Source organism: Rana temporaria, chromosome 7 (assembly GCF_905171775.1).
Source record: "Rana temporaria chromosome 7, aRanTem1.1, whole genome shotgun sequence".
In the NCBI taxonomy this organism is placed as follows: domain Eukaryota; kingdom Metazoa; phylum Chordata; class Amphibia; order Anura; family Ranidae; genus Rana; species Rana temporaria.
The window spans coordinates 88,446,448-88,463,816 of NC_053495.1; the positions used below are offsets into that span (position 1 = coordinate 88,446,448).

Consider the following 17,369-nt stretch of genomic DNA (forward strand, 5'->3'; position numbering starts at 1 on the left):
TGATAGTAGGGCTACCGATGGGACGATATCGGAGTCTCTTCACGGTGCACCTGCCGGACACTCACTCAGTGATGGGGGGATTAACCTTTTCGTGACCAGAAGTTCACTGATGATTAGCAGGCCTCCTTGTTAACCTATTCATGACCAGTCACTCGCAGCGTCACCGTAAGCGTAAGGTGTGATGGTGAGGGTCACTGCTTGTGTGATATGTATCAATGTAGCTGTTCTCTCACTCAGCTTTTCAGAAGGTTACACAATTCTCCCCATGTGTAATATACATCTAATATATTGTGAAACTTGTATTAAAAGACACATTGTTCCCCTAGAAACTTTAAACTTGATGTGATACGGTTTCAGAAGTCGGGTTGTTCTTATATATGACACGTTATTCGGATTGTCCTGTGTTTTCTTGTATCTTTTTGTTTTCCAGTTCCCATTCAGTTCATTCCAGTTTACTACAAGATAGTAGAGCAGTGAGGGAAGGGAAGGGTCGGCGTGACACTATAATGCTCCAAGCCATTCTTTCCTCGTACAACTGGTCCAACAATTTGTTTGTGTCTGCCAGGCCTCAATGTTCCCTTTATGCTGATAGGACACAATTGTCAGCATTACTCGTGTAACTGGAGCTCTGGAGGGGAACTACGTCCTCAATAATTATGTTGGAGGAAAGCAAGAACACTGAGGAACAAACAGGCTAAAATGTATTTTACAAACGTTGTCAGTTAACATGTATGCACAATGAAATAAAAGATTTGACCCAAATACAGATTCCTAGTTGTATCGCACCCCAGCTTCATATACGCGGGACGTTTGGAAACCTCTCCTGAACCATGGAATTGAATGGGGTTGTAAAGATAAATGTGTTTTCACCTTAATGCATTCTACGCACCAAGGTGAAAAAACATCCGACAATACAGGCCCCCCGTTATACTTACCTAACCCCTTTAAAAGTCTTCGCCATTGAGCCTGGCCGTTGATTGGCTACAGTGGATGGATTGAAAGCAGCGCAGCAATTGGCTGGCGCTGCTTTTAATCACATCCAATGACACGGCGCGGCGGGCCGAGTGATACAGTCGGCGGCTATGGCCGCCGCTGTATCATGGGAGCGTGCCCACAATAACTCAACACCATGCAAGCTTGTTTACATGAAGGTGTTGAGTCCTTGCGGGGGAGCCGAGACAGCCACTGAGGGACCCCAGAAGACCAGGTTCGGGGCCACATCTGATCCTTTAACAGCTAGTGACTGGCGGTTAAAAACATCCGTTTGCTTTTTAGAAGCATTTTTTTACATTGTAAATGGTCAGAAATGTATCTCGATTGAATACGCCCTTAAATAAAACGCGATTTACCGCCTTTAGATGCGTTTGCACGCTGTTACAAGCATTTGGCGTTTCAAATGCCAATAAACTTCCATCCTCAATGCAATTTTTTTGCTTTAAAAAAAATTGCCACTAAACTCAACATTAGGCTTTCAAAAAATAAAATAATAATAAATAACCCTAACCCCAACTCCTAACCCTAACCTAATCTGAACTCGAACCCCTTACCCTAACAAAAAAATATTATAATAAATTAGGGTGCTTACTGATTAAAATTTTCGTGTTCGATCAATTTTTTTTAAATCAATTTTTTTTAAATCGATTAATCAACTAATTTCGATTAATTATAAACGCACATACATTTTTCGGACCACCACCATATATAGTCCCCACTGTAATAGCCACAGACATCTCCCCACTGCAATATCCACAGACATCTCCCCCACTGCAATATCCACAGACATCTCCCCCACTGCAATATCCACAGACATCTCCCCCACTGCAATATCCACAGAAATCTCCCCCACTGTAATATCCACAGACATCTCCCCCACTGTTATATCCACAGACATCTCCCCCACTGCAATATCCACAGACATCTCCCCACTGCAATATCCACAGACATCTCCCCCACTGTAATATCCACAGACATCTCCCCCACTGCAATATCCACAGAAATCTCCCCCACTGTAATATCCACAGACATCTCCCCCACTGCAATATCCACAGACATCTCCCCACTGCAATATCCACAGACATCTCCCCCACTGTTATATCCACAGACATCTCCCCCACTGCAATATCCACAGACATCTCCCCACTGCAATATCCACAGACATCTCCCCCACTGTAATATCCACAGACATCTCCCCCACTGCAATATCCACAGAAATCTCCCCCACTGTAATATCCACAGACATCTCCCCCACTGCAATATCCACAGACATCTCCCCACTGCAATATCCACAGACATCTACCCCACTGTTATATCCACAGACATCTCCCCCACTGTTATATCCACAGACATCTCCCCCACTGTAATCCACAGACATCTCCCCACTGTAATGCACAGACATCTCCCCACTGTATAGGAAGATTAGTGCTTGCTTAGTCTTTCCATAGAAGCCGGCCGAACATGAGCAGTTGAGGCTGGGTGATGACGTCAGTGCGCTGCTCTAGGCTCAGCTAGGCCGCCGCCGGGTGGATCAAGATGGCCGCCACTCCAGGAGCTAGGCCGAAGCCGTGGCCTTTTCTATGTCCGAGGCGAGGCAGCAGCGAAGCTCCGCGGATCACGTGGTGTGCCGATCCGCATATGGTGACCCGTTCGGTTAACGGATCATTTACGATATGTTGCACCACTAGTACCAGTCAAAAGAATTAACGATTAATCGAGGAATTAATCTTTAATTTCCACAGCCCTATAATAAATGAATAATAAAAGAAATAAAAGCTAATGGAAAATCTAAAAATAATGCAAGATGCAACAGATAATAGTATCTATTATACACGTTTGATTTACAATTGTAATTAGTACTGAGGATTTTCATATTTACTTTTTTCTATTTTTATTTTTTTCTATTTTCTCTATTAATTTGTGGTTTGCAACACTTATCACTAGTCAAAAACGCTGCATACAAAAAATAGGGGGTCGTCTTATACGCCCAGTCGTCTTATATGCCGGCAAATACGGGTAATTTGTTTTTTATGATAATTTTTTATATATATATATATATATATATATATATATATATATATATATATATATATATATAAACACACTTTGGGGGTTATTTACAAAAGGCAAATCCACTTTGCACTACAAGTGAGTGATGGCACAGTGGGGGGAAAGTGATGGCACAGTGGGGGCAAGTGATGGCACAGTGATGGCACAGTGGTGGCAAGTGATGGCACAGTGGAGGGCAAGTGATGGCACAGTGGAGGGCAAGCGATTGCACAGTGGAGGGCAAGTGATGGCACAGTGGAGGGCAAGTGATGGCACAGTGGAGGGCAAGTGATGGCACAGTGGGGGCAAGTGATGGCACAGTGGGGGCAAAAGATGGCACAGTATGGGCAAGTGATGGCACAGTGGAGGCCAAGTGATGGCACAGTGGAGGCCAAGTGATGGCACAGTGGAGGCCAAGTGATGGCACAGTGGGGGCAAGTGATGGCACAGTGGGGGCAAGTGATGGCACAGTGGGGGCAAAAGATGGCACAGTATGGGCAAGTGATGGCACAGTGGGGGCAAGTGATGGCACAGTGGGGGAAAGTGATGGCACAGTGGGGAGCAAGTGATGGCACAGTGGGGGGCAAGTGATGGCACAGTGGAGGGCAAGCGATTGCACAGTGGAGGGCAAGTGATGGCACAGTGGAGGGCAAGTGATGGCACAGTGGAGGGCAAGTGATGGCACAGTGGGGGCAAGTGATGGCACAGTGGGGGCAAGTGATGGCACAGTGGGGGCAAAAGATGGCACAGTATGGGCAAGTAATGGCACAGTGAGATTTGAAAAAAGCCTGTTTCTGTCAGCGGTTGTTCTGGCTACCCCTCAGCTTCCAGAAAGACTAGTAGGAAGGGGGTAGTGTTATACAGCGAGTATATCCCAAAACCAAAATTTTTCCTGGAAAAATAGGGGGTCGTCTTATACGCCCAGTCGTCTTATATGCCGGCAAATACGGGTAATTTGTTTTTTATGATAATTTTATATATATATATATATATATATATATATATATATATATAAACACACTTTGGGGGTTATTTACAAAAGGCAAATCCACTTTGCACTACAAGTGCAAAGTGCACTTGAAATTGCACTTGGAAGTGCAGTCGCTGTAGATACGAGGGGGACATGCAAGGTGAATAAAAAAACTGCATTTTAGCTTGCATATGATTGGATGATCAAATCAGCAGAGCTTCCCCTCATTTCAGATCTTCCCAGAATTACAGTGACTGCACTTCCAAGTGCACTTTCAGTGCAATTTTAAGTGCACTATGCACTTGTAGTTCAAAGTGGATTTGTCTTTCATAAATAACCCCCTTTGACTGGAGCAAAAAATGTTACCATAGTAACATAGTACTACCCTGGGGCAGTGATCGGTATTTTTTCCGTGTGAGTAAACAGTGCTCTATCTTTGATATTGGGGGGAGGAATAGTGTCCCATTGTTGGTGTTAGTGGGAGGATAAGAGTCCAAGCTTTGGTGTCAGTGGGAGGAATAGTGCCCCAGTGTTGGTCAATGAGAGGAATAGTGTCCCAGTATGGGTGTCAGTGAGAGGAATAGTGCTCCAATGTTGGTGTCAATGGGAGAAATAGTGCCCCATCATTGGCGCAAGTGGGAGGAATAGTGGCCTATTGTTGGTGTTAGTGGGAGGAATAGGGGAATAGGGCCCCATCCCTGGTGCTAGTGGGAAGAATAGTGCACCATCCTAGGTGTCAATGGGAGGAATAATGGTCCATTGTTGGGGTCAGTGGCAGCAATTGTGCCCCAATGATGGTGTTAGTGGGGTAATTAGTGCTTTTTTATCAGAGGGAAGAATAGTGCCCCAAGGCCAAGATAATGACAAACAAAGGGCCAAATTTGGGCCCCGTGCCGCAGTTTGGAGACCATTGGCTTATATAGCAACACATTTCTTTGCTATAAGCAAGCATTTTACTGAATAAAATGTATTAATTCAGTTTGTTTTGTTGTGAATATCTGTGATTGGCCACAGCTGATCACATGGCACAGATGAGCTGCAATTGGCCCAGTCTGTACCATGTGATCGCTGTGACCAGTCACAGCTAGCAACACAATGGATGACTTGAAACAAGGTCATCCATTCATTTTTTGCATTACACCTGTAATGCCCTCAGGGCCCCTTACATGCCGGCCTGCCCCCCTCCTGTTTTTTTTTATTTTTAATATCACATTTTTTTTTTTGCATTACACCTTCAAGTAGGGTTGCCACCTCATCCCTTTAAAACAGAACACATATGAATTACACAGGAGCCTTATCTAAATTAAATTAGCCTCAGAACCTGTGTAATTCATATGTGTTCTGTTTTAAAGGGATGAGGTGGCAACCCTACCTTCAAGTGGCCTGACACCCCACCCCCCTGTTTATTACCTTGCGTCAGGAGAAGAGATTACACCTGTTTTTTTGTCAGCCCCCCCGATTCTCTGCTCCAGGGGGGCCCTGCCTAAAGCTGTGTAAGGGGCCCCAACATTTGTGATAGCTGCCCAGGGGACATCTGCAACAGTAAAATAGACAATAGGAAGCTGACAGAGGTTCTGCCATCCCCTAAGTAACTTAAAAAACATTTTTTCTGTGTGTGTGTTGGTTTGAGAGATTTCCCCTCATTTCCTGTTCTGTCCTGCTGGTCATTTCATCAGATAGGAAGGGTGGGGATCTCTCCAAAAGAACTTTCAACTGCAATGGACAACCTGTGTCCAGGGCCAGTCATTTACTGTGGTAGCTGCCAGCCTCTCATTGTTTTTTGTTTTTTTCAGCCTGTATACGCTTCTCTATAGATATGTCAGTAATTGCCCAAATGTGCACATAGGCTAACATAAAGTTGCTTCTACAGGCTGAAAGAAAAAAAAATGCCCAAAGTCTGTATAAGCAACATTCTTTATGCCCAGTGTGCATGATGGCTAAAGCTGGTGATAGATTAATCGAACTTCAGCCTTTTCAGCCAGGATTACTCAAATTTAAATTAAAGGTCGATCTAATGATCGACTTCACTATAAACGGGCTTGTTGGAAAATTTCAGTTTAGTCAGTGCTGCAGTCAATTGACTGCAGCACTGATCATTGTATTCTAACAGTGGAGGAGTCCCACTGTCAGCATTCAACAACACCATAGCTGCCAACAGTCCCAATTTTCCTGGGACATTTATGGGATTCAGACCCTTGTCCCGGTCTGTCCGTGTCCCAGGAAAAATCACGGGAAATTGGCGTTGTCCCGGCAAGCCATCACCGGTGGACCACCGGCTGCAGCGCCCAGCTATGAAAAAATGGCTGCGGGGGGGATCTCCATGTGTCTAGCAGGTCTCTTCACACATAGGTTGAACTTGATGGACTTGTGTCTTTTTTCAACCTCACCTACTATGTAATTACAGGCATACCTCGTTTTTAAGTACACAATGGGGTTTATTTACTAAAGCTGGAAAGTGCAAAATCAGGCTCACTTCTGCATAGAAACCAATGAGCTTCTAACCCCAGCTTGTTCAATTAAGCTTGGTAATAAAACCTGGAAGCTCATTGGTTTTTATGCAGAAGTGAGCCTGGTTTTGCACTTTCCAGCTTTAGTAAATAAACCCCATTGTGTACTTAAAAGTGGGGTATGCCTGTATAGAGTGGAGAGGGTAGGGGCCTCTAACCCGGGCAGCTAATCGGCTTCTCTCCGTGTACAAGCAGAGCAATTCACTTGTACACTGCAGCCGATTAGCTGCCAGGGTCAGGCACCCCTCCCCTCTCTACTGTACACAAGGAAGAGACCTGCTAGCCGCATAGAGATCCCACGAGCACCACAGAGCTCTCCCCCCCCCCTCAATTCTCAGTGAGCTTACAGACAGGGGTGCAGGGGGGGATGCTACAGGTGAGTGGCCATGCCTGGGGGGATGATCTGCTGGATGTTCTGTGTGTTGAGGGAAGGGGGGTACAGAGCGCTGTGTTGGAGGTGCACATAAAGTTCTGTACCATGTCTGCATCCTCTCACCCACTCCTGTACCATGTCCGCTCACTCTCATTCTCTGCACACATTTTGACCATCTCCACACACTTACATAGTTATATAGTTGCTAAGGATGAAAAAGTGTCAAATAACACCAAAACATTTCCAAGCTCAACTTACCAACCAGCCTACGACCAACCGAATTAACCTGTCTAACAGTATGCGTTAAAAACAGGTGTTTAGTTGCACATATTTGCAAATACATGTGTAAGCTGCAGGTCCCGCCAGGGCACCCTGTATACTGCAGACCCGAACTCTAAATTCGGAGAGTCTCCAGAGTGGGAGCACATGTATTATGTTGGATAGACGAAGGGCAGATGACAGGGGAGAGCCAAACCCTCCTTAAAAAGGTGCAGGAACACACTAGACACCCAGCTTTTATATCAATATTACATTGTATATCCCTGTATGTTGTGGTCGTTTAGGTGCCTAATAGTTTTTTTAAAGTGCAGTTATAACCTGATTTGGGTTTTTTTTAACCCCCAAAAAAAATTATACTCACCAGAAAGGGCTGTTTTTATGCGGAACTAGCTCTTCTGCCTCTTCCTCCACCCTGGTAGTCTTCTTCCTCGTCCTCCGTCGCAGTGTCTTCTGGTGAATGGGGAGCGCTGCCTTCTGGGAACTGTTTGTATCCCAGAAGGCAGCCGCCCATTCACAAAGTGCCGTGTGAGTCGCGCATGCGCAGTAGAAAACGAGCAGTGAAGCCGTAAGGCTTAGTCAGGATGGAGGAGCCAGTTCCGAGCGATCGCCGTCATCATTGAGGGCGCCTAGGACAGGTAAGTGTCCTTATTAAAAGTCAGAAGCTACAGTGTTAGTAGCTGCTGACTTAAAAAAAAAAATTGTGTGTGGAATCCCACTTTAAATGATCTATGCTTTCTGCTGAAACCACTGCTTGTGGAAGAGAATTCTACATTCTTACCGCTCTTACCGTATCTTGTTTCTTGTATCATCCCCGCAAACTCTCTGATCCTCTCCCTTTTTCTCTCTGTATCCCTTTCTTTCTCACTCCTTGTTCCTTCTCCCTCCATCCCTATTTTATCTTAGACTAACCACACCCCCCATTAAGCCACTCCCACTATTTAGTTTAAGCTGTGCCTATGTTTCCTCATTAAAAAAAAAATGGCGTGGAGTTCCCCCCAAAAATCCATACCAGACCATTTATCCGAGCACGCAACCTGGCAGGCTGCAGGAAAAGAGGGGGGATGAGAGAGCGCCCCCCCCTCCTGAACCGTACCAGGCTACATGCCCTCAACATGGGGAGGATGCTTTGGGGGTCTGTGACCCCTCAAAGCACCATGTCCCCATGTTGAACATGCGATTGTACTCTGCAAGAGCAGCTGCTCAAGAGCTTAGTAAATGAGCATAAGCTCTTTTGACTACCATCATCCAAGTGCAGCCAAACGTTTACTTATTTATTTCCCTTGCATGTGATTGGGTATTGTTTGCAAAGTAAAGCTTTACCTCATTTACTAAGCTCTAGATTAACTGCACTTTGCAAAGTGTATTTGCCTTTAGTAAATCAACCCCTTAATACCGTGTCAAGGTACTGTATATTGGATGAAATTTACTATCGTCATGAATCTGCAGTAATACTTTCATGCCCTGTCTGCTTACCTCTGGTTGTGTATCAGCCTCAGGGTCTACCCTCTCACACCTGCATGGTTAAGTAATCTTCCGTCTTTGTGGCTCCACCCTAGCCTCTACAGCAGGGGTCTCCAAACTACGGCCCGCGGGCCACATCCGGCCCGCCAGGCCATTTCTTCCGGCCCGCAGCGTGACTCCTTAGTCCACCTGTTAGTTCAGGAATCTGCGCTGCATATTCGCCCCAGGCAATATGCAGCGCAGGTCCCGCAATCCCTCCCGGCATCTCACTGTGTGTGTTGGCTGCTGGGACCACAGCATCCCAGCAGCCAATAAGGTGTTTAGGGCAGACTCGTTGCCGCCTCCCTGCTCCCGCCTCCCGCCTCGCTGTTAACCAGTAGCGAGTGTGCAATACCAGCGGGGCGGGAGTCGGGAGATGCAGCAGGTCTGCACAGCCAGTGACGGAGAGTGGAGACGCGCTGGACACATGCAAGGAGGGGGGCTGATACACTTGAGTGGGGGTGGGTTGAATGGCGCTGATGGGGCACAAACATCTGGGGGCTGATGACTCTGATGGGGACACACGTGGAGGGGGTTTTTCAGACCGATTTGGACACAAATTTTGGGGGGCTGATGACTCTGCTGGGGACACACGTGGAGGGGGGGTTGTAGACTGATGGGGACACACATTTTGGGGGGCTTATGACTCTGATGGGGACATACATGTGGGGGGGGGGCTGATGACTGATGGGGACATAAATGTGGGGGGGGGCTGATGACTGATGGGACATAAATATGGGGGGGGGGGGGGAGGACTCTGATGGGGACACAAATATCTGTGGGGACACAAATGTGGGGGGCTGATGATTCTGATGGGGACACAAATATCTGTGGGGTTTGATGGGGACACAAATGTGGGGGTGCTGGTGGCTCTTATGGGGACACAAACATGTGAGGAGGGGGGCTGATGGCTCTAATGGTGACACAAATATGCAGGCGGGGGTGGGCTGTGATGGGGACACAAATGTGCAGGGAGACTCGGATAAATGATGGGGGGGGCTCTAATGGGGACACCAATTTGTGGGGATAGCCTGATGAGTGATGGGGACACAGATGAATGGGGAGACTGATGGGGACACAGATGATGGTGACACAGATAGATGGGGAGACTGATGGGGACACAGGTGGATGGGGACACAGGTGGATGGGGACACTGATGGGGACACAGATGAATGGGGACACAGATGGATGGGGACACAGATGAATGGGGACACAGATGGATGGGGACACAGATGAATGGGGAGACTGATGGGGACACAGGTGGATGGGGACACAGATGGATGGGGAGACTGATGGGGACACAGGTGATGGTGACACAGATAGATGGGGAGACTGATGGGGACACAGATGATGGGGACACAGGTGGATGGGGACACAGGTGGATGGGGACACTGATGAATGGGGACACAGATGGATGGGGACACTGATGGGGACACAGATGAATGGGGACACAGATGGATGGGGACACTGATGGGGACACAGATGAATGGGGAGACTGATGGGGACACAGGTGGATGGGGACACAGATGGATGGGGAGACTGATGGGGACACAGATGGATGGGGACACAGATGGATGGGGACACAGATGGATGGGGACACTGATGGGGACACTGATGGGGACACAGATGAATGGGGAGACTGATGGGGACACAGGTGGATGGGGACACAGATGGATGGGGACACAGATGGATGGGGAGACTGATGGTGACACAGGTGGATGGGGACACAGGTGGATGGGGACACAGGTGGATGGGGACACTGATGGGGACACTGATGGGGACACAGATGGATGGGGAGACTGATGGTGACACAGGTGGATGGGGACACAGGTGGATGGGGACACAGGTGGATGGGGACACTGATGGGGACACAGATGGATGGGGACACAGATGAATGGGGAGACTGATGGGGACACAGGTGGATGGGGACACAGAAGGATGGGGAGACTGATGGGGACACAGGTGGATGGGGACACAGAAGGATGGGGAGACTGATGGGGACACAGATGAATGGGGAGACTGATGGGGACACAGGTGGATGGGGACACAGATGGATGGGGAGACTGATGGGGACACAGATGGATGGGGACACAGATGGATGGGGACACAGATGGATGGGGACACTGATGGGGACACTGATGGGGACACAGATGAATGGGGAGACTGATGGGGACACAGGTGGATGGGGACACAGATGGATGGGGACACAGATGGATGGGGAGACTGATGGTGACACAGGTGGATGGGGACACAGGTGGATGGGGACACAGGTGGATGGGGACACTGATGGGGACACTGATGGGGACACAGATGGATGGGGAGACTGATGGTGACACAGGTGGATGGGGACACAGGTGGATGGGGACACAGGTGGATGGGGACACTGATGGGGACACAGATGGATGGGGACACTGATGGGGACACAGATGAATGGGGAGACTGATGGGGACACAGGTGGATGGGGACACAGAAGGATGGGGAGACTGATGGGGACACAGGTGGATGGGGACACAGAAGGATGGGGAGACTGATGGGGACACAGATGAATGGGGAGACTGATGGGGACACAGGTGGATGGGGACACAGATGGATGGGGACACAGATGGATGGGGAGACTGATGGGGACACAGGTGATGGTGACACAGATAGATGGGGAGACTGATGGGGACACAGATGATGGGGACACAGGTGGATGGGGACACAGGTGGATGGGGACACTGATGAATGGGGACACAGATGGATGGGGACACTGATGGGGACACAGATGAATGGGGACACAGATGGATGGGGACACTGATGGGGACACAGATGAATGGGGAGACTGATGGGGACACAGGTGGATGGGGACACAGATGGATGGGGAGACTGATGGGGACACAGATGGATGGGGACACAGATGGATGGGGACACAGATGGATGGGGACACTGATGGGGACACAGATGAATGGGGAGACTGATGGGGACACAGGTGGATGGGGACACAGATGGATGGGGACACAGATGGATGGGGAGACTGATGGTGACACAGGTGGATGGGGACACAGGTGGATGGGGACACAGGTGGATGGGGACACTGATGGGGACACTGATGGGGACACAGATGGATGGGGAGACTGATGGTGACACAGGTGGATGGGGACACAGGTGGATGGGGACACAGGTGGATGGGGACACTGATGGGGACACAGATGGATGGGGACACTGATGGGGACACAGATGAATGGGGAGACTGATGGGGACACAGGTGGATGGGGACACAGAAGGATGGGGAGACTGATGGGGACACAGGTGGATGGGGACACAGAAGGATGGGGAGACTGATGGGGACACAGGTGGATGGGGACACAGATGGATGGGGAGACTGATGGGGACACAGATGAATGGGGAGACTGATGGGGACACAGGTGGATGGGGACACAGATGGATGGGGACACAGATGGATGGGGAGACTGATGGGGACACAGGTGATGGTGACACAGATAGATGGGGAGACTGATGGGGACACAGATGATGGGGACACAGGTGGATGGGGACACAGGTGGATGGGGACACTGATGAATGGGGACACAGATGGATGGGGACACTGATGGGGACACAGATGAATGGGGACACAGATGGATGGGGACACTGATGGGGACACAGATGAATGGGGAGACTGATGGGGACACAGGTGGATGGGGACACAGATGGATGGGGAGACTGATGGGGACACAGATGGATGGGGACACAGATGGATGGGGACACAGATGGATGGGGACACTGATGGGGACACTGATGGGGACACAGATGAATGGGGAGACTGATGGGGACACAGGTGGATGGGGACACAGATGGATGGGGACACAGATGGATGGGGAGACTGATGGTGACACAGGTGGATGGGGACACAGGTGGATGGGGACACAGGTGGATGGGGACACTGATGGGGACACTGATGGGGACACAGATGGATGGGGAGACTGATGGTGACACAGGTGGATGGGGACACAGGTGGATGGGGACACAGGTGGATGGGGACACTGATGGGGACACAGATGGATGGGGACACTGATGGGGACACAGATGAATGGGGAGACTGATGGGGACACAGGTGGATGGGGACACAGAAGGATGGGGAGACTGATGGGGACACAGGTGGATGGGGACACAGAAGGATGGGGAGACTGATGGGGACACAGGTGGATGGGGACACAGATGGATGGGGAGACTGATGGGGACACAGATGAATGGGGAGACTGATGGGGACACAGGTGGATGGGGACACAGATGGATGGGGACACAGATGGATGGGGAGACTGATGGGGACACAGGTGATGGTGACACAGATAGATGGGGAGACTGATGGGGACACAGATGATGGGGACACAGGTGGATGGGGACACAGGTGGATGGGGACACTGATGAATGGGGACACAGATGGATGGGGACACTGATGGGGACACAGATGAATGGGGACACAGATGGATGGGGACACTGATGGGGACACAGATGAATGGGGAGACTGATGGGGACACAGGTGGATGGGGACACAGATGGATGGGGAGACTGATGGGGACACAGATGGATGGGGACACAGATGGATGGGGACACAGATGGATGGGGACACTGATGGGGACACTGATGGGGACACAGATGAATGGGGAGACTGATGGGGACACAGGTGGATGGGGACACAGATGGATGGGGACACAGATGGATGGGGAGACTGATGGTGACACAGGTGGATGGGGACACAGGTGGATGGGGACACAGGTGGATGGGGACACTGATGGGGACACTGATGGGGACACAGATGGATGGGGAGACTGATGGTGACACAGGTGGATGGGGACACAGGTGGATGGGGACACTGATGGGGACACAGATGGATGGGGACACTGATGGGGACACAGATGAATGGGGAGACTGATGGGGACACAGGTGGATGGGGACACAGAAGGATGGGGAGACTGATGGGGACACAGGTGGATGGGGACACAGAAGGATGGGGAGACTGATGGGGACACAGGTGGATGGGGACACAGATGGATGGGGAGACTGATGGGGACACAGATGAATGGGGAGACTGATGGGGACACAGGTGGATGGGGACACAGATGGATGGGGACACAGATGAATGGGAAGACTGATGGGGACACAGATGATGGTGACACGGATGTAAAGCCTCATGCACGCTGGAAGTTTAGCCCCGCTGCATGATGCTCCAGCGTTTAGGTGCCAGCAAAGAATATAGGAGCACCATCCAATCCTGCTGTCAGCAGTAAGTCAAATTCTATTCTATTCTTCTTCTACTGTGGATTTATTTATAAATTATGTTTCCGGCCCGCGAATATGTGTAAAATATAGAATGTGGCCCTCGAAGTAAAAAGTTTGGAGACCCCTGCTCTACAGGATACACTATTTAACACTGTGCTCTCCAAGCCTGCCTTGCCTGAGCAATATTGTGTGTTTGGCTTTCTGTGTGCTTTTTGCTGTGTGCTCTACATCTGGTTCAGTTTACCATCCTTGGCTTGTTCGTGACTATCCTTGTCTGCTTCATACCCTGACCTTTGGTGTGTTCTTTGACTACCCCTATCTTGCTCCTTGTCCTGACATTTTGGCTTATCTCCTGACTATCCCTTGTTGTCCCGGTCTGCTGCTTCCTTTCTATCCTTCAGTAGCCTACGGTGAGCGTGAGCTGGGAGACCCTGGGGGCCGTGACCTGGAGCCAATTGCAGCGAAGTCCATCCCCACCACTAGGAGCTCTGGTGAACACCTGCTGGCTCTTAGATTCCATGCCCTGGGGAATCTCATGCTCTAGCTCCCAATGTGATCCGTGTCGGTGCTCCAGAGTACCTGCTTTCCTGAACCACCCAGAGCTCCATCCGCAGCAGTCAGCCATAAGGTTCACTACCTTAGCGTTGCACTCCTGACCCCAACGGCGTGCATTTGTCACCTGACCCCAGGTGACCTGACAACTATGATCTTATATGTGATATGTGTGCTTTGTTTTACTTTTCCTGTTATACTGGGGTGCTGTGTCAAGCATTTTGTATGCATAATTATATAGACTGAACCATAATGCAAAAAGAAGACTATTCTTTAGACATAAATCTAACAATAATGTGTCAACAATAATTAGGGGGATCTCCTGTTGTCTTTTAGATTCTCAACATGTTTTGCGGTTATAGCGTCTGCTTCCTCTGGAGGATAAGGTACATCAATTTTATTCTTGGAGAAAAGGGGGCAATCTTCCCCTTTTTTTCATAACGGCTGCCCTGGTGGTACCATGCATGTGCGCGTGTGTGTGTTTTGGAGGGCTGGGTGACATCATCTGCCAGCCGTGGATGCTGGCATAGATACAAGTGGCAGGGGCTGTTTTTATTGAGTGAGACTGATCCGGGAGCTTGCTTAGCAGGGTCCCCCTGGTGTATTTATGTGGAGTGTTTTTTCCCAATTTGACTTGCAGCATGTCTGTTAGACACGAGAACATCAACATGTGCCTTCTTTACTTGTGCTTGCCAATTGAGCCTTCTTGCTTTCTGTTTGAGAGTGTGTTACATGCAGGTTTGCTTTCTGCTTTGTGTGATTTAGTACACAGTTCTGAAGTGGCTGCCTTATTCTTTTTGGCCATCTATGAGGCAAAGTTTAACACATTGTGCCTCACTGGTGTCTATCTACCAAACAGCAAGATTCAATTGGAAGCTGGCACCAACATATATCAGTATAGTGGAACCACGGTTTAAGAGTAACTTGGTTTGAGAGCGTTTTGATTTGCAAGCAACTTTTTTTTTTAATTCTGACTCCGTTTGCGAGTGTTGACCCGCGAGACAAGCAGAATTCAAGCTAAATAGGCCTGCAGTACCTCATTTGGCCTGAGGTTCAGGGGCGCAGAAGCTGAGCAGAGCCGAAAATAGGCCTGCAGTACCTCATTTGGCCTGAGGTACGGGGGTGCAGGAGCAGAGAAAAGCCGAACATTGGCCTGCAGTACCTCATTTGGCCTGAGGTACGGAGGCGCAGGAAACAAGCCGAAGTGTCCTCAGGCCTTTTCGGACGTTTTCGGTGCTCTCTGGCGCCCCTCCACCTCTGGCCGCATTCGGTATTGCATCACATTGAAGTCAAAGCGGAACTAATTATTTTCATTTCCATTGACTTCAATGGGAAAACTCGCTTTGATATGCGAGTACTTTGGATTACGAGCATACTCCTGGAACGGATTATGATCGTAATCCGAGGTTCAACTGTATGTATTTTAACTTTATTTGGGCAGATGAGTGATTTGAGTTATCTTGCTGCTTTATTTACCGTAGTTTATTTATGTTTTTTTGTATGGCTTTTACTTTTAGGGTTTACTTTCTCTCCCTTTCTTCTTAAAGTGCAACTTCAGTATTTTTTTTAACTTTCCATCTATTAAATCTTCTTCCCTTGTTGTTTTAACTTTGAATAGTAAATTTTTTTTTCCTGCCAGTATACAGTATACCTTATACAGCCCACGTCCTGTTTCTTGTCTGGTAAAAAGCCTAGGCTTATGACATCATGCACAGCGCTCTCTCTCACTCTCGTGAGAGTATGCCAGAAAGGGAGGGGGTGAGTCATAAGAGGACCAACGAGAGCTGCAGAGCTAGAGGTGTGTCTCTGCGTATGTCTGTGTAAATCCAGGAAGTGAACAGGCAGCAGATTCAGCTGCCCACAGTTAAAATTGATGCAGCCAGACTTAGTGGAGGGAGATTTCTGCAGCATATTTGGCAAGTACAGAATCACAGTATATATAAAATAATATGCAAAGTGGTTGGAGGGAAGCTTCAGAATGGCAAAGATGTTTTTATTACAAATTATGTGAGCAGACTGCACTAAGTGGACTTGAATTGTCAATCAGAGCACACTTGTGTTCTAGAATAACCCATTCCCATCTTTAGTCTAATTAGTCCCTGGATGTATAAATATTAAATAGGTTGGGTTCCATTCCTGTAGTCTGAACTGTTTGTTGATCTAGCTAACAGATGGAGTACTAGCCCTGATTGGGGACTCTAATTGTTCTTTTGTTTCCTTTTTGTTTCTTTTTCTTTTCTATCTGTAAGGATGGATAACATTGTCACAGTTGGACTCCACCTTTCCTCTTTAAATATATGCTCCAATACTCACTCCAGGGATGATGTTGAGGTTTCTCTCTTATCTCCTCTGTGTTCAGGTAGGTTCAGTTATTGTAGATATATGTATAACTTTTATTGGTATTATCACTGTGAATTTATTTACTTATTTGTGTTTTTTTATCTAGAAATAAAATTGATGCCCCTTCTCCTGAAGAAACGGACACTATTCGTGAAACAAGTGGAGGAGATCCTCCTATTGTCAACACATCATTGTTAGATGTATGGTTTATTTCATATGTAGTCTTCTTCTGGACTATGGTTCAGTCTACATATTTATGCATGTATGTGTAGGGGATTCTTCCTGCCTTGATGATGGAGAATTTTTTTTTAAATCACATGTATGGTTGTAATCACATATTTTACATAATAAAGTTTTGTAAATGTTATATTTTTTCTTGTTTGTGAAGTCCATGGGGTACTGATAAAGTCCATATGCTTCCACACTTCTTCATATTGAGTTCTATATAGGTATGTGGTACCCCATACTGATTTTTCATCTGGCACTGACCCATTATATTGTGTAACTTTTAAACTATGTATGTAAATATCTAACAAATGGGCAATCATGA

The 17,369-nt window shown here is 48.2% G+C and overlaps 1 long non-coding RNA gene across 2 annotated transcripts; it reads left to right on the forward strand.

Annotated features, from left to right (window-relative positions):
• Nucleotides 1-2: 2 nt before the first annotated feature.
• Nucleotides 3-17,162, forward strand: LOC120945465. 2 transcript variants are annotated; one of them, XR_005750586.1, is made up of 3 exons: nt 3-184; nt 16,729-16,838; nt 16,926-17,162. It is a non-coding gene; the product is annotated as an uncharacterized LOC120945465 (long non-coding RNA). The 2 variants fall into 2 exon arrangements; XR_005750587.1 differs by having other exon boundaries at nt 3-176.
• The last annotated feature ends 207 nt before the right edge of the window (nt 17,163-17,369 follow it).